The sequence below is a fragment of the Crocuta crocuta genome, unplaced genomic scaffold (assembly GCF_008692635.1).
Source record: "Crocuta crocuta isolate KB4526 unplaced genomic scaffold, BGI_CrCroc_1.0 scaffold107, whole genome shotgun sequence".
Lineage (NCBI taxonomy): Eukaryota > Metazoa > Chordata > Mammalia > Carnivora > Hyaenidae > Crocuta > Crocuta crocuta.
This window is the reverse complement of record NW_027531877.1, coordinates 4,291,262-4,315,949: the sequence shown is the minus strand read 5'-3', so window position 1 is coordinate 4,315,949 and position 24,688 is coordinate 4,291,262. Positions and strand designations below refer to the sequence as shown.

The window sequence follows — 24,688 nt, the reverse complement described above, 5'->3', positions numbered from 1 at the left end:
CTGTTGGCATAAGGACAAATAGGTCATGCATATATGGTTACTTGATTTACAACAAAGTCACCAATGCAATTCAGTTGGAAAAGGATGACTTTTTTTCAATGAATGGTATTGGAACAATTTAATAGTCACATGGAATAAAAAGACTCTAGTAACATGCTTCATCTTAGAACATGCACAAAAATTACCTTGAGATTAAATCATAGATATAAATGTGAAAGATTAAACTATTATACTTCTAAAAAACACATAAGGTAATATATTCATGGGATTGGGGTAGGTAAAAAATTCATAACTAGGACACAAATGATTTAACCATTTAAAAAACTTTACAAATCAGATTTCATCAAAATTAAAAACTTCTGTTCGTTAAGAGCACCATTAAGAGAGCAAAATAAAATCATATGTCTACAAAGAAAGCTGTACTACATTATTTATAACAGTTTTACTCATAATAGCCCAAAATAGAAAGGTCCAAAGTGTCCATCAACAAGAGAATGGATAAATAAACTGTGTGCATGTGGTAATCTCTGGAGAATCCTTTAAACTCTTCTGTATTTTTGAGATTTTTCATGATAAGATTTTGGGAAGAAAGTACAATAAATAAATAAACACAGTGGAGTGCTAAATATGCTTTTTAATTATCCCTAGGTGTTTAGATTTGACATTGATTTATGAACTCTCATTTCTCTTTTATGTTTTATATAGCATATCTGGGTATTTTTACATTTAGTATATGTGTTTTAATACATTGTAAATCTTATTTTGTCAATATGATGTAAGAGAAAGAAGCATATGTACATCCTGTTACTGCAGCTACATCTGTGATAGTTCCTATGCCGACATGATGTTTCAGTGAGATTTTTAGAAGGATGCAGAATTATCTAACTTTTTCATAATTGCTCTTTAGGTACATGTTACTGAACAAGATATTTGATTTTGTAATTTTTTAAAGTTTACTTATTTTATTTTTAATTTAATTAATTAATATTTTTAAAATTTACATCCAAGTTATTCAGAATTTAGTACAATAATGATTTCAGGATTAGATTCCGATGATTCATCCCCTGTGTATAACACCCAGTGCTCATCCCCAAAAGTGTGTTCCTTCATTCCCCTTGTACATTTAGCCCATTCCGCCTCCCATAACCCTTCCAGCAACTCTCTGTTTGTTCTCTGTATTTAAATAGTCTCTTATGTTTGTCCCCTTCCTTGTTTTTATCTTATTTTTGTTTCCCTTCCCTTATGTCCATCTGTTTTGTATCTTAAATTCCTTGTGTGAGTGAACATAAGAAATACGTCNCAATTATCCATCAGTGGACATTTAGGTTCTTTCTATACTTTGGCTATTGTCGATGGTGCTGCTATAAATATTGGGGTTTATATGCCCCTTTGATAAGTTTATTTACTTTATTTTGGGAGAGATGGGGGAACATGTGCATACATGCAATCGTGTGTGGGAGGGGCAGAGAGAGAGAGAGAGAGAGAGAGAATCCCAAGCAGTCTCTGTGCTGTCAGCACAGAGCCCATTGCAGGGCTGGATCTCATGAACTGTGAGATCATGACCTGAGTCAGAATCAAGAGTCGGCTGCTTAACTGACTGAGCCACCCAGGTGCCCCACAAATAAGATATTTTAAAAACATGGAAAATAGTTAGCAGTAATTTGGACATACTTATTTATTTAAGTTGGGATTTTTAAAAATTTACCATCTTATGATGGTTTATTTTTATGTTTTTTAAAGTTTTTTGACAGAAAGGGAGGGAACAAGTGAGCGAGCAGAAAGAGAAAGAGGAGAGGGAGAGACAGAGACAGAGAAGCAGGGCTCGTGTTCACCTGATGCGGGACGTGAACTCATGAACCGTGAGATCATTTTCTGAGCCGAAGTCAGATGCTTAACCAACTTAGTCACCCAGGCACCCTTTTATTTTTTAAGATATATTTATTTTTAATAAAAGGGGGAAAACATTTGTTTTAAAGATAATAATATGAATTGGCTATAGAGGAGTGGAGGACCAGGCACCAATGCAGTCAGAGATAGAACCAAACTCTCAGCCTGAGGGACCACGTGTGTACTGCATGGACCATTGCCCATAACACTAGCCTTCCCCACAGGTACCCCTGAGAGGTTCCTTCCCTGAACCCCCCAGAGGGGAGCAATCTGCAGTGGTGCTCTTGCCTCAGCTGGCTGCAGTAAGTTGTCCCAAAAGGATTGCAGTGATTTTTCTGTACCAATCAAAATCTTGATCTTGGGGAGTTTGGAAAGTTTCAAGAGGTAGCTGAGCAGTCGGAAAATTGTAGTAGAAGCCAAACCTGCATAGAGGGGAATAATATGCAGATGCCACGAGAGCATGGAAGCCAGGAGTAAGCCAAAGCCATCAATTCTCAGGAAGCACGTGCACAAGAAAAGATAGCTGATAGTTGGTTGACAGAAGAGGGAAGAAGCAAAGGTGCATCTGAGCTCTGTTAATATGCTTATTGCTCGCCAGCCAATGTCCTAAGTGTTTTATAGATACTAACTCATTTAATTTTCAGTTTAAGGTAGATAGTGTTATTATTCTCATTTTTACAGATGAGGGAACTAAGGCAGAAAACACTAAGCATCTTGGCAGTCTGGTTCCAGGGGCTCTGCTTTTAGCCACTGTACTGTGCTGCCTCATCACATGGCCCAGCAGGAGAGGGCAAATGAGCTGCATGGGCAGCTTCTGTGCTGGACCACAGAGGTGTCAGGCCCAACTTTAAAATTGTTCTTGTTCTCCCCTTTGAGTCCCTCTTATGCAATCTGTCCTTTTTTAAAGACTTATTTATTTATTTGTTTGGTTTTTTTTTACATGACGTCTGGCTCTCTGCCTGAGGATCCTATCTTCTATCAAACAAAGACAAGGAAACAGTTGCCACCAGGAGACAAAAAGGTGAAACTTTATAAGTAAGTGGGGACCTCATCAGAAAGGGTCTTTAAGCCATGTTAAGGTATTAGATCTTTTTCTCAAAAGCAAGGGATATCATTGAGATGTTGGAAGCAGGGAAGGTGAGGAGAGGATCATGATGAGATCCACATTTTTAGAATGATTATCCTGGCTGCCTGTGTGGAGGAGTGAGATAAGAGACTGTGTGCGTGGTGGAAGGCCAAATCGGTCTTGGATGGGCTGTGATAGCCTGAGTTAGGGAGGTGGGCAGTGGGGATAAAGAGGTGTGGACAAGTCTGAGAGATACTAAGTGAGTTCTTGAGTTTTCAAGATGAGGGAAGGAAAAGACAACAATAATAACCAGGGAAACTGGGTAAATATGGCCATTTAGTGAAATAGAAAACAGTTCCAGAAAGGGTCCATCAGGTAGGACCAGCTTCATAGGTGTGTGACCTGTGCTGTCACACAGGACCCTACGCTCAGAATGGCCCCATGATTTGCTTAATGCTCTGCTAATACTGCTTCTAGTAGTTGTTGAACAAGAAACTCCACACTCCAGTTTTGTACTTGGCCCCACAAAATATGTAGTTGGCTCAGCCATCACGCCTTTGGGAATGCAGCACTGGAGCGCAGAGAAACAAAGGTTGAGTAGTGTTCCCCAAAGTGTGTTTCTCAAGTGTGCTAATAGGTGTCATGTGTGGGGAAGAAGTAGGGTCCATAATATGGGGTTTCATGGTCAAGTAAATTGAAGGAACCAGGTTAAACAAAGTTAAATCATTTTTTAAGGTACAGAATATCCCAGAATTATCAGTATGCTAGATAACTATGGTATAATACAAAATATCTGGTCTTTGTCCCTGGTCCTGGTGCAGATCTTCATCAACCTTCGGCATTTCTTAAATGGTAGAAGTATATTGGTTATGCTAATGCCATAATGTGGGGTGGGAGGATACCTAGCTGGCCGCAGGACAGAAGCTGAATGATCATCAGAAAAACTAAATTTGTTATTAGAGTTGGACATTTCAGGCACCTGACCTCCAAGGAGGGGATCAGAGGGCTAGAGATAAATTTCAATCATATGGCCAGAGATTTAATCCATCATACTTATGTAATGAAACCCCGATAAGGTCTGGAAGGCTCTGTAGAGCTTCCTGGTCAGTGAGCACACAAACGTACTGGAAGAAAATGTAGGAATAAATCTTCATGGATTTAGATTAGCAAAGCCTTCTGAGGTGTAACACCAAATATATGCAACAGAAGAAGAAAACAGATTTCATTGGACTAAATTGGATTTCATCCAAATGCAAAGCTTTTTGCTGAAAATGATATCATCAAGAAAGTGAAAAGACAACCCAAAGAATGGGGAAAAATACTTGCAAATCCTATATTTCATAAGGAATTTGTATCCAGAATTTATAAAGAACTCTTACAATTCAAACATTAGAAAGCAAATTACCCAATTAAAAAATGGACAAAGGACTCAAAATAGGCATTTCCCTAAAGAAGATGTACAAATGGCTGGCTGGTGAGCATATGAAAAGAGGCCAACATCATTAGTCTTCAGGGAAGGATACAATGAAAGCAGAGGCAAATCCGCTCAAGAGAGAGGCTACAGTGGTTGAGGAAAAGTTTTGAGAGAATGAAGGAATTCAAACCAAGCACACAATTGGAAGATTAACTTTTGGAAAATAGGCAGATATTCCTTTAAGACAATAGGACAGGGCAATCCAAGACCCAGAAATGTTTTGGAGGTGATGAAAGAAAACCCGATGGAGTTCTTTTTCCATGGTTCCTACCATCACAATAATTCATGAAGCAAGGTGTTCCAAAAGGAGTGAAAAGTTGAATATTTCATTTAGCTCTGAATAATGAAGATTTTTAATGAGTTCAAAAGTTTTAGCGAATCTATAGAATTCTTCTTTTAAAATTTCTAATTAAAAAGTTATATAGCCCCTTTATAGAAAATTTTAAGGCGGTTAAAGAAGAAAAAAATGCTATGGTCTTATGACCCTAATATAACCACCATTAGCATTTTGATGAATTTTCTTCTGGTCTTGTTAATGCATTAAAAAAAAATATCTCAATGTACTCAAACGTGTATAAGTAATTAGAATCTTGAGCTTTTGGGTTCGGGTTTTCTTTTCTTATGAGTCTCCTACCCCTTACTCTTGCCCTGCCACCCCATGATGGCATCTAGCCTTAATATAGCAACCATTTTCAGGGGCTGCATAAACTTGATAAACCAATGTATTATAAGTAAACAATAAGTCCCCACTGATTGAACTTCATTCCAATTTTCCAGTGTTACAGTAACTCCAGAAAAAATGTTTTTATACTTACTATGGATTATTTCTTTAGAATAAATTAACAAGGGGCGCCTGGGTAGCTCAGTCGGTTAAGCGTCCGACTTCTGCTCAGGTCATGATCTCACGCTGGTGGGTTCAGCCCCGCGTCGGGCTCTGTGCTAACAGCTCAGAGCCTGGAGCCTGCTTCAGATTCCGTATCTCCCTCTCTCTCTGACCCTCCCTTGCTCACACTGTTTCTCTCTCTCTCAGAAATAAATAAAAAAAAATTAATAAAAAAATAAATTAACAAATATGGGAGCCTGGTGGCTCAGTCGGTCCAGCAGCTGACTTCAGCTCAGGTCATGATCTCACCGTTCCCGAGTTTGAGCCCCGTATCAGGCTCTGTGCTGACAGCTGAGAGCCTGAAGCCTGTTTCATGTTGTGTGTCTCCCTCTCTGTCTCTGCCTGTCCCCCACTCGTGCCCTGTCTCTGTCTCTCTCTCTCAAAAATAAGAAACATTAAGAAAAAAGTTTAAAAAAAGATTAAATAGAATTGCTTGGTCAGGGGCACCTGGGTGGCTTAGTCGGTTAAGCTTCCGACTTTCGCTTAGGTCATGACCTCGCGGTTCATGGGTTCGAGCCCCGCGTTGGGCTCTGTGCTGACTGCCAGCTCAGAGCCTGGAGCCTATTTCAGAGTCTGTATCTCCCTCTTTCTCTGACCTTCCCCTGCTCACGCTGTCTCTCTCTCTCTCCTAGAAATAAATTAAAAACAAATAAATAAAAAAAAAAGAATATTAGCAGACTCAATGATACATTAAAAAAAAATCATAAAAAAAAGAATTGCTTGGTCAGGAACTATAAATAATTTTACACCTTATGTTATAGAGTGTTGGTTCAAGTATATACTTGGGAAACTGTTTCACCTCAGCAACAATTAAAATAAAAATAAGGTATCATATTTGGCCTACCATCAATTTGGCATACCAAATTAGCCCCAAAAATTAATAAATGAAAACATTTATATTAGTAAGTTGTTATGAAGTTTTTTATAAAGCAATCTGACACACCCTGGTTGTAACATATTTTTTACACCCTGGCTGTAGCATGTTTCAAGGACATTGCCAAATCAGAGCACGTTTAGCAAGATTTTCTATTTTGGAAAAGATGGTCTGCTCAAAATTTCAAAACTTAAAAATAAGGAAAATGAGCAGCATTCAGTTGGGTATTATCATCATAAATTCAGCAAACAGGACATTACATTACAAATTCTATGTTTTAATTACTTATCAAAACTAGTTAAAATGAGCAAGAAAAATATTCCCATTGAATACACAACTTCGAGAAATAGATGAAGTTTCTGCAACCTTAAATATGTAACAAATAGAGATTTTAATTATTGATTAAAAATGAAAATATGGGTAGAATCATTTATACTTTTGTCCCAGGCTCTCCAGATGTCAGGGGTGGGCCTGTGGGGGCAGTGAGGGTGTATTGAAAGAAAAATATTATCGAACAGGTCAACATTTCAGCTCTTAAAATGGGGAAAAATTTTAAGAGTAAAACAATTTGTTTGATGTTGTAACCATTCCTCTGCCACCATATGCAACTGTTGGGAATATAGCATCCATTTGCCATTTCCCCCGGAGCCATCAATTTTAGTATAGGTGCTGCTGAAGTAAGCACTCCTCCAGAACCATCAACTGGAACACAAAGAAAAACAAGAATGCTTGGCCCTATTGGGAAATACTTCACTGTGGAAGGATCTGTTGCCTTCCTGCTTTCCAAGTATTTGACAAGTTAACAAATGTATCTTTTTCTAACCTAAGCACTTCTGCTTCTCAAATCCACCCTGCACTCCAAAAAGCCTTTGGCCTCCAATATTGGCAGTGGAGTAACCCACAAATTTTCATGGCATTTTGACACAGTTGGCTTTTGTTTTGAGGATTTAGGGCAAACCATGTGAGTAAGCATTCCCCCGTGGTCTGCCCAGGAACAGATGTTTAGGGTTAAAGGTTGTGCTGTGCCAAGGCTGATGATAGGATCCCACGTGGCTGACGTGCTCTCTGATATTTGTGTACGTGTGTGCGTTTATGTTATGCAGGGTCTGTGGTGTGCAGGGCAAGTGTAGAGCATCAAGCCCAGGGCAGAGGTTCTTCTTGTCTGGATCTAAAAAGCAGTGCTGCTCAAGTGCACCCTGGCAGTGTGATGGAATTAATGGCTCATCGGAGGAATTTGGTCAATGAAAGATGGGAACCTATGGATAAATTCTTCCCCTTTCTCCCTTCTCCCAGGATGATGCTGAGATGCCATTTATGTGGTTTCTAGGGGCACAGCCTCATGGTTTTGAGTTATCATTTATTGGAGGCCATCTTGCTAGATCTTCTTGTTTGTTCTTTCTCCTTAACTGCCTCACTGCCTTTGAGACTCACTTCTGCTCCCTGGGACTGAACTCCCTAGTAAAGCACTCACACATCTACCAGTGACTGCAGAGTGTTTTTTTCTGGGAACCCAGGCTAAGCCACTGTCAGTACTCGTACCATTAGAGGCATCGCTGGAGAGTATTTATATTCTGGTAAAGAAGAGTGAGACTAGTTCTCTAAGGCAGAGCCAAATCTAGGTTGATGCATTCACTCTGAGGGTGGTGCAAATGCAGGCTGGCCTGAACAAGGAGTGTCTCCTATTTGTGCCCCAAGAGTCCCTCTTCCTCACACTCACCTGGCCTTACTATTGAAGGTTATGACATATCAATCTATCATTCCTGCATTTGGAATCCCAATCAGTTGGATGTACATATAAGAAACCAATACAGCCAAAGCTTTCATAGTAGCTGGGCAGTGTCCAGCAACTCCAAAATATAGGTTTTATTAAATTGTGCTGGAGAATGGGGAGCTTGCACTATTACTAACATTTTTCTGAATGCTTTTGTACAAGTAGACAAATTCACCATTGTTTTCAAGCAAAAATGATTTTCTTATCATTAAATTTCAAGAGCAGAGAACCAAGTTAATCACTCTCAATGTGTGGCACACTGTTACTGTTGGTTCCAGGATGTCTTTTAGACATTAAGCCTTAGATGCTTTCTTTTTTTAATGTTTCATTTTAGAGAAGTTGGGGGAAGAAGGACAGAGAGAGAGAATATTAAGCAAGTTCTGCACTGACCATTGAGCCTGATTCGGGGCTTGATACTATGACCCTGGGATCATGACCCCAGCCAAAATCAAGAGTCCGGGGGCGCCTGGGTGGCTCAGTCGGTTAAGTGTCGAGTTTGGCTCAGGTCATGATCTCACGGTTCGTGGGTTCGAGCCCTGCATCGGGCTCTGTACTGACAGCTAGCTCAGAGCCTGGAGCCTGCTTCAGATTCTGTGTCTCCCTCTCTCTCTGACCCTCCCCTGCTCATGCTGTCTTTCTCTGTCAGAAACAAATAAACATAAAAAAAGTTTTGATAATTCCTTCTAGATCTTTCTCTATGCATTTTACGTTTTAGGACATATTTTGTATATACTTTTAATTTTTCTATCATACTTTTTACTCAAAGTTATACCATGATCATTTTGCAATGCTATTAAAACTTTTTATGAGGGGTGCCTGGGTGGCTCAGTTGGTTGAACATCCAACTTTGGCTCAGGTCATGATCTCATGGTTCGTGAGTTCAAGCCCCATATCAGGTTCTTTGCTGTCAGCAGAGTCTGTTTTAGAGCCTGCTTTAGATCCTTTGTCCCACCCCACCCCCTTGTTTCTCCCCTGCTCATTCTCTCTCTCTCTTTCAAAATAAATAAATAAACTTAAAAAAATTTATGAAATTATAAGATGGAGGTAGCAACTTGAGTGCAGTGACAAAAGTAATACATGTTTATTGCAAAAGGTATTGTTAGGATAGAAAAATATAAGGAATAAAATAAAAATCACTTGTAATTACATGTCCTAAATATGTACCACTAACATGCTAGTACATGCTTGTGGTAGATTGTATGCAAAAATTACCACAATTATCCCCCTCCCTGTATCCACATGCACTTGCAATATGGTTGGGCAGTTCCTTATATCAAGAGGTAGAGACAGGGCACCTGGGTGGCTCAATCAGTTAAGTGGCTAATTCTTTTTTTTTTTCTAATTTTTTACATTTATTTATTTTTGAGAGACAGAACACAAGTGGGGGAGGGGCAGAGAGAGAATAAGACACAGAATGTGAAGCAGGCTCCAGGCTCTGAGCTATCTGCACAGAGCCTGATGCAGGGCCTGAACTCCCAAACTGTGAGATCATGACCTGAGCGGAAGTCAGATGCTCAACGGACTGAGCCACACAGGTCACCCAAGTGGCTAACTCTTGATTTCACCTCAGGTCATGACCTCATGATTCATGAGTTTGAGCCCCACACCAGATTCTGTGCTGACAGCTCAGAGCCTGCTGGGGATTCTCTCTCTCCTTCTCTGTCTGCCTCTTCCCTGCACTCTCTCTTTCAAAATAAATAAATAAACATTTTTTAAAAAAGGGATAGAGTCTCTATTCCATCTTCTTGAATATGAGCTGGTCTTGTGATTTACTTTGGCCACTAAAATGCAGCAGAACTAACACGCCAGTTCTCAGTTCAGGATTCACTCTTCCTTTCAGAACCACAGAAGGTGCTGTGTGATGAAGCTCAGGTTGGTTTCCTTAACATGAGAGACCAGAAAGAGCAGCAATGAGCTGTCCCAGCTGAGCTATCCTAGACCAGCCAGTGTCAAGCCACTAGGCTGTTGACCATAGATGCATGACAAAAGAGTCCAGAAGAACTGCCCAAATGAACCCAGCCCAAATTGTATCCTGCAACATCATGAACTAAAGAAATGGTTATTTTAAGCCACTAAGTTTTAGAATGGTTTGTTAGGCAGCAAAAGCTAATAATACAATCTCTCCAGACCGCTTTTTCTTCTTTCTTCAATTTCATTTATTTTATTAAACAAAAATTTTAATGTTTATTTTTTAGAGACAGACTGAGCATAAGCAGGGGAAAGGCAGAGAGAGGAAGACACAGAACCCAAAGCAGTTTCCTGGCTCTGAGCTGTCAGCACAAAGACTGACATGGGGCTTGAACTCAAAACCCATGAGATCATGACCTGAGCTGCAGTTGAACACTTAACCTACTGAGCCACTCAGATGCCTCTCCAGACTTATTTTCTATGTTTCTCACAAAAATATATTTTTTAAAAAACAAACTAAGATTTTACTCTATGTATTATTTTGTACACTGCTTTATTTTTAGCATAAAATAATATATAGCATATATATGATATATATATAGCTATTTGCAGCATATGTAACAATAGCATAATATATAGCATAATAATATAGCATGTATTAAATAAATAACTGTGCTAAATACATATTGATATCATTATGTTTAATGGTTGTTTAATATTACTAATGCTTTGTTCATTTTAATATTATGATATATTGATACCATAGTTTAATTCACTAATTCCCCATTAGAGGAAACTTATCTTTCTACTATAAAAAAGCCAGCTGGGGCACCTGGGTGGCTCAGTTGGTTAAGTATTTGACTCTTGATCTTGGTTAAAGTCACAATCTCATGGTTTGTGAGTTTGGGCCCCACATTGGGCTCTGCGCTGATACCACAGAACATGCTTAGGATTCTTTGTCTCCCTCTCTCGCTGTCCCTCTCCCGTCCTCTATGTCTTTCTCTCAAAATAAATAAATAAATTTTAAAAAATCTTTTAAAAAGTCCCTCAGTAACATCCTATAGTTATATATTTGCTAATTTGTACTATTTCCTTGGATTAACTGTTTTAGAAATACAATTGTCAGGTCAAAGGCCACGTACATAGTTAAGGATATTGATATATGTTGCTAAAATGTCCTCCAGGAAGGTGACACCATATTGCCAATACTGTTCTTTATTGTCTCCATTACGGATTTCAGTTCTGCTGTGTCAGAGTCATTTCACCCACCTCCCTTTTCTTTTCGTTCCATTGTCTTTCCATCTCCATCCATCCTATGCTTTTCTGAATCTGTTTCAAAGAGTTCAGTTGCTTTGCATTCTTTTGAGGAGGTAAAATTTCCCAAACTTTCTCCCCCACACCCTGATTCCTACAGATTATCTGAGTATGAGGATGTTGCCCCTTCTCTTGTTTTTGGTACTTTTCCACAGGCTTCATTTTATTATGTGTTGATTATTTTATGTATCTTCTGGAGAAGCAAGATTCTTTCAGCAGCCCCACTTGGGTGTGTCTTTTGCCCTCATGCTGCCCTCTCTTCACTTGGGGGATACGAGGGTCCACAAATCAGATCTACAGAGAATGGCTGGTGGATGCATGCCACTCCTGGCCCAGTTCAAGTAGTCTTCAACCGAATGTCTTTGCAGGAAGGCAGTGGAATCCTCTATACCTATTTGTTGGCCCTCTCACCCTCTGAACAGATGTGGCTCTTAAAAGATTACCATCTCAAGCACACATTTGTCAAAGGCTCCTGCTCTCTCTCTGCCCCCACTTCTAGGATTCTCCTTGAGTGGCAGTCACATCACAGCCATGCTGAGCTTTCTGTCTAATGGATCTCTAGTTACTAATTAGATCATCATATAAAAACATTTGTGTTGGGGAGTCTGGGTGGCTCAGTCTGTTAAACATCCGACTTTGGCTCAGGTCATGGTCTGACGGTTTGTGAGTTTGAGCCCTGCATGGGGCTCACTGATGTCAGTGCACAGGCTGCTTTGGATCCTCTGTCTCCTTCTCTCTCTGCCCCTCTCCTGCTCAGGTACTCCCACACTCTTTCTTTCTCTCTCTTTCAAAAATAAAATTTAAAAACAGTGCACTAAAAGGTGACAGGAATGCTATGCCTCTCAGTGTATCGCCACTAGGGTTCAGAGTGTCTGCTGTCATTTGGCATCCCATTCGTGCTTGCCCTTCAGCATCACTCCACGTTCTAAGCATAGTCACTAAGTGACCAAGTGGTCAGTGTTACCTGCAGTCCTCCAGACAACCTCTTTACCTGACTCCAGATGAGTCAGGTGTTCTTGTCCTTGAACTTCAGGGGAAACAGGCATGGAGGGACATGGTGATTCATCTGCTTAGTTGGTGGGCATCTGTGGTTCCCTTGCCTCACCTCCAGTGCTTTTTACCTTGGCAGTATGCTGCCAGTTTGCCCATCCCCTGAGATTAGTTAAGGTGTGGTGGAAGGTCAGTTTGGACGAGTTGTTCAAACATTTGAATTGCCTTGCTGCTGTTTAGAAAGTGCCCTGATTGCAGGCTCTTTGCTGAGCATTTGAAGTGTGGTGCTGAATAAAACTGCACACCACCGAACCTGCTGCCAAAGCCCTATGTCATGTGTTTACCATTTGGGCTCTGTAAGTCTTAATCCTCTTCATCCTCAATACCACCTTAGTCAGTATGAAGTGTTTCTAATAATAGCAGGAGATGAGCATACACAATACCTGTCATCTTGAAGGTGCTTTAGAAAACTATGTGCAGGTGTTTCTGTGTTTGTCTGGTCATAACTTGAACCTTGCATCTGGAACTACATGCGCATGATGACGTAGACGGAAATATTTAGTAACTGGGAAGTCATGCAGTTATACCTAAGAGGTCCAGTAGAGAATTTAACTAGGCTCAGCTAACCCCATTAGACACATCACCTGCCATGAACTTGCCTTTCTAGGAGAATGGAGACCAGCTTTTACTAAGTTTGCTTTAAGAATCTTTTGGTTTCCATGGAGTTTAGAACTATAATGGTCCAGCAGGTGCAGAGGGAAGCCAGCTGTGAAAGGGTTAATAGGTCAGGCAACCTAACAGCTAATATTAGAAACTCAGAAAGTCATCATTTGTTGGACTTAACAGAAATGGAAGCTGGTAGGAAAAAGGAAGAAGGAGAGAAAGAGAAACAGCAAGACAAAAAAGAAATCTCACTGTTCGACTTTCAGGAAAGGGGTGGTTTAAAGTATTGATTGAAGAGATCCTGAGGCCAGTGGGTTCCCAGGGGGTGAGGAGAGTAAACAACACAATTCACTGGCAAAGAAAATGCAGCTGAACTGCTATGCGATCCAGCAGGGCTGGGAGGCGCTGTGGCCCTCCTCATTCTGCAGATGAGATATGGTCCTTTGCCCGCAGCCCCTCTTCAAGTATGAAAGGCTGAGACAGAAGCAGTGGGATCTGCAGAAGGATGATGACAGGGAGAGAGGGAGAGGGAATCTGAGATGAACCAGTTGCTTCAAGTTCCTGAAACGGAAATATACATGACATATTGAAAATATAAACGTATGCAATATTTAAACATCTGTGACCCTTCCAGGCAAAAATTCCGATTCCATGATTTCACTCTATGAATAAATCCACTTTGTCATTTATTTTGACAAATAAAATTTTATTCATGGACTCAAGTCTATTTAGAAACCTTTTCCTATTTTACAATCCCCCTGGTTTGAAGACTTATGTAAAGCCTGTTCTCTGCAACAGCTTCTCATTTTGATCTCCACACCATGACAATTCAGCTGCTAGTCATTCACAGAAAGAGGAAAAATCTTTTGACAAGCAGCCTAAAGGTAGAAAGCCATTGTAATGTTTAATCTATAAGTCATACTTCTGGAGGGGAATATACATGGCATCAAAAGAATTGCAGTGGATAGGATGGTTTCGGGTTTCACTTCCTTCTTCTTCAGCTGTAATCTTAGAGGAGTGCCATGCTAAGTCATAAAACCAGAATTACATACTAAAGTGTACTCACAGGCTTGGCTATGATTACAGGCGTTTCTGGAGTGACTAAATATTTTCATTAACTTTAAGTGGCTAAATTGTGTATTTCTTTTTTTTCTTCAGACTTCTATTATGGGAAATTTTTTTTTGTTTTTAACACTAATTTATTTTTGAGAGACAGAGAGACAGAACATGAGCAGGGGAAGGACAGAGAGAGAGGGAGCCACAGAATTCGAAGCAGGCTCCAGGTTCCAAGCTGTCAGCACAGAGCCTGATGCGGGGCTCGAACTCACGAACCATGAGATCCTGACCTGAGCCGAAGTCGGACGCTTAACCAACTGAGTCACCCAGGTGCCCCTATATTATCAAAATTTTTAAACATGAGAAAAGTTAAAGGAATCCTTCATTGAACATCCATTTACCTTCTTTATAGATTCAGAAATGGTTAATATTTTGCTTTATTTGTTTTTTCTTTTTCTGAACATTATATATATTTATACCCTTTGAAATTAAGTTGCAGTTATGACATTTTACTCCTAAATACTTCACCAGGCTTGACACTTGTCATGCCATTAGAAAGTGAGAATTTTGAACAGGTAAAGTCAAGTTTTGTTTAGAAAAGATGGACAAGGAGTACTTGGGTGGCTCAGTAGGTCCAACTTTGGCTCAGGTCATGATATTGCGGTTCATGAGTTTGAGCCCCACATCAGGCTCTGTACTGACAGCTTGGAGCCTGGAGCCTGCTTCAGATTCTGTTTCTCCTTCTTTCTCTGCCCCTGCTCCACTCAAGCTTGGTCTCTCTCTCTCTCTCAAAAATAAATAAACACTAAAAAAAAAAAAAAGAAAAGAAAAAAAAGAAAAGGTGGGCAAGATTAATTGTTAGCATAGCTTCTTCTGGTAATGGAGGTTTCTAGCACTTAGCTAATTCTCTCATTGATTTTCTGATACATGGTGCCATTTTATGAAGCATGCATAATAAATTCCATCTTGGTAGTTCTTGTTTCAATAATTTCAAAAGAGACAAAGCAAATCCATTTTAATTCTGTACTTTAATGTCCATTTTCTTCACTGTTTACTTCAAAAACATCTTTGTTACAGTGTTCTCCTGCACACTGTAGAAGACAGGACTTGGCTTTTTTCCTCTCAACATAGGAAGTGCTACTAGAGTTATTTTATAATGTGTATTTGAGTCTGCTAAGGAGAGAGTGAAGATCTCTTTAAGGGATCTCTTTAACAGAAGTTAAAGATCTCTTTTAAGTTAAGCTCTTTCATTCTTTTTCCTGCGACTCAATCATCTTCCAAGGTGGAAGTTGTTAAACATCACATTAATACTTGCTGGTGATTGTAAGACATGACTGTATACTACATCATAATAATGGTTATCTTCTTCAGAAAGATAATTATATTCCTTGAATGTACTCATAAATATCTCTGTGATTTTTAACTGCTATTTTGTTCCCAGCCCATCTTGTACACAAGTACAGATCTTAGTACTAATTAATCAGTGACTAGATTATGGAAGATAGAAATTATTCATTAGGAAGTTCCAGGTGTCCTGTCTTTGTTTCAGAACACACCAGAGAATTTAGTTCAAAGTTCTGAAAAAATAGTTCTAAAAATTTTTTGACAGACAGATGAGATATGAACTTAATGAACCAGATACACTGCAACACTCTCTAATATGTCGAAGTACTCTCTGGCACTTTTCTATCAACTTCCTCTATCACAACAGGTCAACATGTGGCACCTGTGACAAATCCTCAGTGATACTGGTCTAAAACTGGACAAAAGCCATTATAATTGGATAATAATAATATATGAAACAGACTAATAGCCAGCTGTTTTAGGTAAAAAAGAAGTTAGGCTTAATGTCAAGTACCAAGGAGCCTGGCTCTGCATTGTGTGTCTTGCTGCAGTTCATGTAGACAATCCACTCCAGGAGTTCTTAAAGTTCAGGGTGCCTGAGGATGATTGAATGCCTGTCAAAATGCATCTTCCTTGGAGCACCTGAGTGGCTCAGTCAATTAAGTGTCTGACTCTTGGTTTTGGCTCAGGTCATGATCTCAACAGTTTGCAGGATCAAATCTATCATCGGGCTCCCTGCTGACAGTGCAGAGCCTACTTGGGATTCTGTCCTTCTCTTTTTGCCCCGCCCCCTCAAAACATACATAAATGGGGGTACCTGGGTGACTCAGTGAGTTAAGCCTCCAACTCTTGATTTCTGCTTACATCATGATCTCATGGTTTGTGAGTTAGAGCCCCATGTCAAGCTCTCTGCTGTTAGCACAGAGCCTGCTTAGGATTTTCTCTCTCCCTCTCTCTGCCCCTCCCTTGCTCATGTGTGTGCTCTCTCGCTCTCTCTCTCTCTTTCTCTCTCTCTCTCTCTCCCTCTCTCTCTTAAAATAAATAAATAGGTGTTCCTGCATGGCTTAGTTGATTAAGTTTCAGACTTCGGCTCAGGTCATGATCTCATGGTTTGTGTTTAAACCCCACATCTTGTTCCAGGCTGACAGTACAGAGCCTACTTGGGATTCTTTCTCCCTCTCTTTCTGCTCCTCCCTACCTTGTGCCTTCTGTCTCTCTCAAAATAAATAAATACACTTAAAAAAGGAAAAATAAACATTTAAAAAATTACGTAATTAATCAGTTAATTAGTAAACATAGAACGAAAATGAAATGCTGATTCATTAGTCCTGATCTTAGAGGCTGCGATTTGGCAGATCAGGAGTAGAGCCCAGGCGTGTTTATTCTATTCAGTTCCCCACGTGATTATGGTGTAGACCATGATGGAATATGCTTTGACTTATACTGTTACCAGCACCTAAGATGCCAAAAGGGTGGGTCATTGCTAAGCCTGATCCATTATGTATGAGCTGACTTAATACGTGTCTTTGCTGTTTGACCAGCACTAATGGTCTCCATTGCATCCAAGATCAGTCACTGCTCAGAAGGAACAAAGGACTGGTATGCTGTAACTAATAATCATTGTGTGAGCTGACTCTGAAAAGGATACTTTGTTCTCCTGTCAACTCTGAAACAAACTTACATGACAGGACACCAGCCCAGTAGTATTTAAACAAAACTCTGTGTGTTTGTGGGTATATGTATGTGTGTGCATGTGCATGGGCACAGATACTGGACCCAAAATTAGTGTTTCAAGGGTCTACCCTGCACTCCTGGTTTAGCTCTGCTGAAATGTGACATATGCACCCGTAAAAACCACTGTGAAATGCACAACAGTGCAAGAAAAAGGAAACAGCTTATGGGAAAAGATGGGAGCAGGGAGACAACACTCCAGAACTTCATAAATGACACATTAAAGAAAAAGGTATAGGAACCTAATAAAAATGCTAGCACAGTTTTACACATGTTAAATGGTTAAAAAAATTCATAAGCAGCCTCATAACTTAAGACATTCATAGGCAGCCAAAACAGAGGATGTAGAAAGGAGAAAAAGAAGACTCCTGCTGTGCCAGAAACCAGTAAGAAAAAAGTATTGCAGAGCTGAAGATCAAGCACCTGAGAAATTTGCTCAAATGATGCTTCCCAAGGCAAGGAGGAAGCTTATCTATGAAAAAGCTAAGCACCAGAAAAGGGGAGATTGGCAGATATACAGAAGTAAGACTCGAATTGTGAGGATGGGGTAAGAAATGCAAACAACTGTGGAAACTAATTTGACAATAAACTATTTGTAAAAAAAAAAAAAAAAAAAAAGAAATGCAAACAACTTCCATGTAAGGTGGAACCCAAGTGGGCATTTGTTTTCAGGATCAGAGGTATCAGTGGTGTGAGCCCAAAGATCCAAAAGGTGTTGACACTTCTTCATCTTTGTCAGTTCTTCAGTGGCACTTTTGTTAAGCTCAGCAAGGCTTCAGTTAACATGCTGAGGGTGGTGGAGCAATTTACTATGTGGAGTTCCCAAACCTGAAATCAGTAAATGAATTGATCTGCCAGCATGGTCATGGCAAAATCAACAAAAAGTCCATTGTCCTGACAGAGAACATTTTGATTGCTCAAATGCTTGGGGAAAAGGGCATCATCTACATAGAAGGTCTTATTCATGAGATCTATCCTGTTGGAAAGTACTTCAGAGAGGCAAACAACTTCCCGTGGCCCTTCAAATTATCTTCTCCACGAGGTAGAATGAAGAAAAAGATCAGGTATATTGTAGAAGGTGGAGATGGTGACCAACAGGGAAGACCAGATCAACAGACTTGCTAAAAGGATGAACTGAGGTGTCTCCCATGATTATTTTTATAATCTTCTCAGTTAATAAACGGTAACCACTTCTAAGTGAGGAAAAGAGGGAAATTCATAAATAATAAAATAAACATGGCACTTTATCTTTAAAAGACTTCAAATTTGAGGACGTGGGTGTTGAAAGGGTTGCAGCTTGTGACTCAGTGTAAAGTGTTCAGAAAGTAGGTTATGTAAAAAATTGTAACACCAGATGTGGATGAGGACACATGTCCCGCACAGAGATATCTGGTAGAGCGTTGAGGGGTCTGTGCACATGCGCATATGCATTTCAGGTATCCCAGACCGCTGGATTCAGCTGAGTGCAGTTTTCTGCTTTCATCCAGTGCTTTTCACTCATAAGAACTCACTTCACACAGGCAAGGGTAAATGTGCACTATCCTCATATTGTTTCTGAACATATCAATCACCTTGGACCATATTTGTGTTTTCAAGACATTTGTGTTTTCAAGCATTCTTGCAGAACTGACTCTGCCTGTAAGTAGTTCACATCAGAAGTAGCAGTTTCAAGTTGTCCAGACTCTGACAGTAGCAAGGAGGTTATTAGTAGCCTACAGGGCCTGATGTCTGTCTAAGAGGTTTTGGGAACTGAAAATATGAAGGTCGAGGTAGTGGTGTTTCCTTCTACCTTCTAGGCTGTCCACGTGGTGATGAAAGATATCTTAGCTATTATCTCGGAGTCTCATGGGTGTTATCATTTTCCATATTTTTATGGACTAACCCAGATTAACAATTATGCAAGGGCTTAGGATATTTAGGTATAGGGAAAAAAAAAACCCCACAACATTAGAGTAGGTTTCAGACGACTCACATTTTATGCTTAGCTTTGCAAGCTATCTGACTGAAAGCTAGACCCTTTATTTCCCTTGGATTCATTTCCTCATCTGAAAAATAAAAAACCTAAAAACCATTTTCTTTCTCAAAAGTTCCTTCCTGGATGCAGTATCTTTTGACTCTGAGGCCTTCTATGTTGATTAAATGTAGAGAAAGAGGACACTTTTTGACTTCTTCAAAACTTACCACGTGACTCAGCAATATTGTTTTTTCTCATCCCAAGTTATCTTCCTTGGTCATTTCCCAAAGTGAACATTCCAAATTGTTATGCCCCTCCATCTCTGCCTCCACCAACAGATGGAATTCACTGAGACAGATCGAGTCTGAGCTTATAAAACTCCTTTATTTATTTTAACAGCTTCATTGAAGTAAAATGGACATACAATAAGCTGTACGTATTTAAAGTATACAATTTGGAAAGTTTTGACATATGCATACACCCGTGAAACCACGCGCACTATCAAAATAAGGAAGATATCCAACACCTCCAGCTGTTTGCTCATGCTCCTTTGTAATTAATTCCTTCCTCTCCTGTTCCTCCTTTCTTTCTATGCCCAGGCAACCACCAATCTCTTTCTGTCGTTACAGACTAGTTTGTAGTTTCTAGAATGGTATGTAAATGAAATCGTACAGTATGTACTACTGTTTTGTCTGGCTTCTTTCACTTGGTATAGTTATTTTGAGATCTCTCCATGTTCCTTTTGTTAATAAAAAGGACTAATAAAAGAAGGGAGGTAGTAGTCTATCACATGGATACACCACAATTTGTTTATACATTTACCTCTTCATGGACATTTGGGTTGTTTACAGAATTTTAGCCTTTACAAGTAAAATTGCCATAAATATTTTTTTACAAGTCTTTGTATGGACATCTGCTTTCATTTCTCTTGTGTAAATACTTAGAAGTCAAAAGGCTAGATCATATACGGTAAGAATATATTTTGTTTCTTCAGAAACTTCCCAGCTGTTTTCCAAAGTAGTTGTACCATTTACTTTACCATTAGCACAATATGAAAATTCTAAATCTTCCATATCCTTGCCAAAACTTAGTATGGTCAGTATTTTTAATTTTTGTCATCTAATAGGTATGTAGTGATCTCTCATTGTGGTTTTAACTTGCATTTCCCCAGTGAGTAACAATGTTGAGCATCTTTTCATATGCTTATTTTCCATCCGTGTATCTTCTTCTGGGAATGTCTGTTCAAACATTTTGCCCTATTTAAAATTTTGGGTTATTTTCTATTTATTAAGTTTGCTTTAAATTGTGGTAAAATATATTTAATATAAAATTTGCCATCCTAACCACTTTTATATGTAAAATTCAATGGCATTAAGTATTGTTGTGCTACTATCACCACCATCCCTTCCTAGAACTCTTTCATCCTGATAAACTGAAGCTATGTATGAAACCATAACTGTCTATTCACCCCCAGCTGTGGCAACCACCATTCTACTTTCTGTCTCTATGAATTTGACTGCTCCTAAGAATCTCCTGTCAATGGAATCATATGGTTTGTGACTGGCTTATTTCATTTAGCATAATTGCCTCATAATTCGTCCAAACTAGTATATGTCAGGATTTCTTTCCTAAAAGGCTGAATATTTCACTGTGTGTATATAATATGTTTTGTAATCCATTCCTCTATAAATGGACACTTGGGTTCCTTTTACCTTTCATGTTATTGTGAATAATGCTGCAGTGTACAAGAGTGTATAAAGATCTCTTTGAGTCCCTGCTTTTAAATCTTATTACTGAGTTTTGAGAGTTCTTTATACATAATTAATATAGGGCCTTTATCAGGAATATGATTTACAAATACATACTCCAGTCTGTGACTTTTCTTTTCTCTCTTTCTCTCTCTCTCTCCCTTTCTTTCTTTCTTTCTCTTTCTTTCTTTCTTTCTTTCTTTCTTTCTTTCTTTCTTTCTTTCTTTCTTTCTTTCTTTCTTTCTTTTTTCTTTCTTTCTTTCAGATTTTATTTTTAAGTAATCTTCACACCCAACATGGGGCTTGAACTCACAGCCCTGAGATTAAGCATTGCACACTCCACCGCCTGAGCCAGACTGGCACCCCGTCTGGGGCTTTCCTTTTTCTTTTTTCATTTTCTTTCTTCTTTTTTTTACTTTGAGAGAGAGAAAGAGAGAGAGCACACAATTGTGGAAAAGGGCCAGAGGGAGAGAGAGGGAGAGAGGGAGAGAATATTTTTTTTTTAATTTTTAATGTTTTTGTAAAAATANCCGCGAGATCATGACCTAAGCGAAAGTCGGATGCTTAACCGACTAAGACACACAGGCGCCCCAGAAAGGAAGAAATCTTAAGCAGGTTCTACACTTAGCTTGGAGCCTGATGTGGGCTCCAACCCATGACCCTGGGATCATGACCTGAGCCAAAATCAAGAGTCAGATCCTCACCCCACTGAGCCAGCCAGGTGCCCCTCTTCTCATTTTCTTAATAATTTCTTTTGAAGATCAACCAATTTTTTTTAATTTTGGTGAAGTACAATTTATAATTTTTTTCTTTTGGTTTTATATCTAAGAAATTTTGCTTCACCTGTGTCATAACGATTTGGGAATATCTCCTTTTTTTATTATAGGAGTTTTATAGTTTTAGATTTTACAGTTGTGTATATAATCCATTTTGAGTTAATTTTTAATGACACAAGACATAGGTCAGAATTCATTTTGTTTATGTGAGTATCCACTTGCTCCAGCATTATTTGTGGGAAAAGCTATCTTTTCTCCATTGCATTGCTTTTGCACCTTTGTCAAAAATCAACTGTTCATATAGGTGTGGGCTTCTTTCTGAACTCTCTAGTCTGGCCCATTGATGTCTTTGTCTCTCTGGATGCCATACTATTTTGTTAACTGTGGTTTGTAAATGAGGTTGTGTTAGTCCTCCAATTCTGCTTTTCTCTTTCAAAGACATTTTGGCAATTTTAGTCCTTTGCATTACCATATGAATTTTAGAATCAACTTGTCTATTTCTACAAAAAAAAAAAAATCTGCTGGGCTTTTTATTGAAATTATGTTGAGGCTATAGATGGGTTTGGGAAGAATTGTCCTTTAACAACACTGAGTTTTCCATGAACACTCCATCCTTTCCTTTTTTAAAAGTCTTCCTTAATTTTTGTCAGCAATATTTTATAGGTTTTAGTGTATGTATCTTGCATATCTTTTGTCAGATTTAACTCTAAATGTTTCATATTGTTGATGGTATTTTAAAAGTTATTTTTAATTTCAATTTCCAATTGTCCATTGTTAGTGTATATAAATACAATTGATTTTTATATATTGTCCTTGAATCCTGCAACATTCCTAAACTCATATATTAACTGTAGTAGCTTTTAACCAGATTCCATCTCTTTTTCCATATAGATTATCATGTCTTCTAAGGCAGTTTGGCTTCTTTCTTTCTAATTTGGCTGCTAACTATTTATTACTTTAGCCTTATTGCACTGGTTAGGCCCACCCATAGAATGTTGAATACAGATGTCAGTGGGGTTCCTGGGTGGCTCAGCCAGTTAAGCATCCGACTTCGGCTCAGGTCGTGATCTCACAGTTCGTGAGTTTGAGCCCTGCATCTGGCTTTGGGCTGACAGCTCAGAGCCTGGAATCTGCTTCAGATTCTGTGTCTCCCCCTCTCTCTGCCCCTCTCCAGCTTGTGTTCTGTCTCTCTTTCAAAAATAAACATTAAAAAAATTTTTTTAATGTCAAAAGTACATGTTCTCATCTTACTCCTGAATTTATATGGGATGAACATTTGATTTCCACCATTAAATATAATGTTAGCTATAAGTTTTTTTGTAACTGCACTTTATCAGACTAAGTAAGTTCCCTTCTAGTCCAAGTTTTCTGAGAGGTTTTGTTTGTTTATTAGGGAACAATTTTCTCCTGCATTTATTTACATGATTACACAGGTGGTGGTTGTTATTTTAGTTTTTTAGCTAAGAACTAACCATGTATGGTGAACTATGTTGATTGATATTTGAATATGAATCCAATCTTATATTATCATTTTCTTCAAGCCCCATGTAATAGGGGATACAGGAGGATAGACCCCGTGTAATCATAGTGTATTATCATTTTTATATACTGTTGGATACAGTTTACACTTGCCATTTTGTTTGGAATATTTGCATGTGTGTTCATGATGGATATTGGTCTGTAGTTTTCTTTTTTTTTTTTTTTCTGTCTGGTTTTGGTATCATGGTTATGCTGGCCTCATAGTATGACTTGGAAAGTATTCCATCCTCTTCAATTTACTGGAAGAGTTTGTATATAGTTTGTATTGTTTCTTCCTTAAATATTTGGTGGAACTCAGTAAAGATACTGGCTGTGGGGTTTTCTTTGGAGGAGGGAGTTTAACTACAAATTCAATTTCTTTAACAGATGTAGAGCTATTCAAGTTATCTATTTCTTCTTGAGGCAACTTTCCTAATTTGCAGAATCTGTCCATTTTCTCATCTAAGTTGTTGAAGTTTTTAGCACAAAGTTATTCATAATACTTTCTTTTAATTTTTTTTCCTCAGAGACCTACTTTATTCAGTTCTGTACTTATGAGATCATTGACCCGAGTCCAACCCGTCTTAGCATGTATCACTCTGTGGAGAATAAAGCACCCTATGTACACAGCCAAAAGCTGTCCTGCCTGTGCCCCTGGAACCTGGGTCTGGCCTTCTTCAGCCCCTTGCCCCTCCAAGGTATCTGAAAGGGATGAGGGGGGGCCTGCCCAGCATCAGCACAAGGGAAATTCCTTATCATTATTTTAACATCAGTTGTATCTGTAGGGATTTCACTTCTCTCATTCCTGATGCTGGTAATATGTGTCTTCTTTTTCTTTTTCTTTTTATTGATTAAAACAAATTTTTTTAACGTTTATTTATTTTTAAGAGACAGAAAGAGACAGAGCACAAACAAGGTAGGGGACAGAATCTGAGACAGGCTCCAGGCTCTGAGTGGTCTGTGCACTGTTGAGGCTGGGCTCAAACTCCCAAACTGTGAGATGCGAGCTCATGACCTGAGCTAAAGTGGGACACTTAACGACTGAGCCACCCAAGGTGCCCTTCAACTTTATTGATTTTTAAGAACCAGCTTTTGGTTTCACTGATTTTTCTCTATTGTTTTTCTGTTTTATTTTTCATTGATCTCTGCTCTGATTTTTAGCATTTGCTTTCTGCTGCTACTTTGAATTTGCTTCTTTTTTCTTAGTTTCGTAAGGCAAAAGTCTGGTGTTTTTTCCTCTAAATGTCCTTCTAAGTAGTATTTTAGGGGCTATCTTAGAGTCCCATTGTGTTGTCTTTTTAACAAATCACCACAAACCTAATGGCTTAAAGGAATACAAAATAGTTTTTACAATTGTGGAGGTAAAAAGTGCAAATTCAGATTTACTGACCTAAGATCAAGGTATTGGCAGGGCTGGCCTGCTGGCTCGTTCTAGAATCTTTGTGGAGAGGCTATGTTTCTTTGCCCTTTCCTTTTTTTTTTTTTTTTTAAAGTAGTCTGTACACCCAGTGTTGGGCTTAAACTCACAACGCTGTGGTCAAGAGCTGCATGCTTTACCAACTGAGCCAACCAGGCTCACCTTTTTTCTTTTTACTTTTTTTTGTTTTTAGCTTCTAGTGCCGTCTGTGTTCCTTGGCTTGAGGGCCCTTTTTATCTCTTCAGAGGGTATCACTTCAGTCTCAGCTTCTGTCATCACATTGCCCTTTTTTCTGATTCGGACCTCTTCTCGGT

General features: G+C 39.0%; 1 protein-coding gene and 1 pseudogene across 6 annotated transcripts in view; both read left to right on the top strand.

Annotated features, from left to right (window-relative positions):
* Positions 1-24,688, top strand: part of MIER3 (MIER family member 3) — a 187,054-nt gene that overhangs the window by 75,643 nt on the left and 86,723 nt on the right. For 5 of the 6 annotated variants that reach the window (XR_013337294.1, XM_077772988.1, XM_077772991.1 and 2 more), the window contains one exon: positions 2,876-2,922. The gene's annotated coding sequence lies outside the window, so the exon portion shown is untranslated. Of the gene's footprint in view, positions 1-2,835; positions 2,923-24,688 lie in introns of those variants that run through there. The other variant, XM_077772989.1, reaches the window with a different exon arrangement.
* Positions 17,314-18,099, top strand: LOC144239041 (large ribosomal subunit protein uL30-like; annotated as a pseudogene).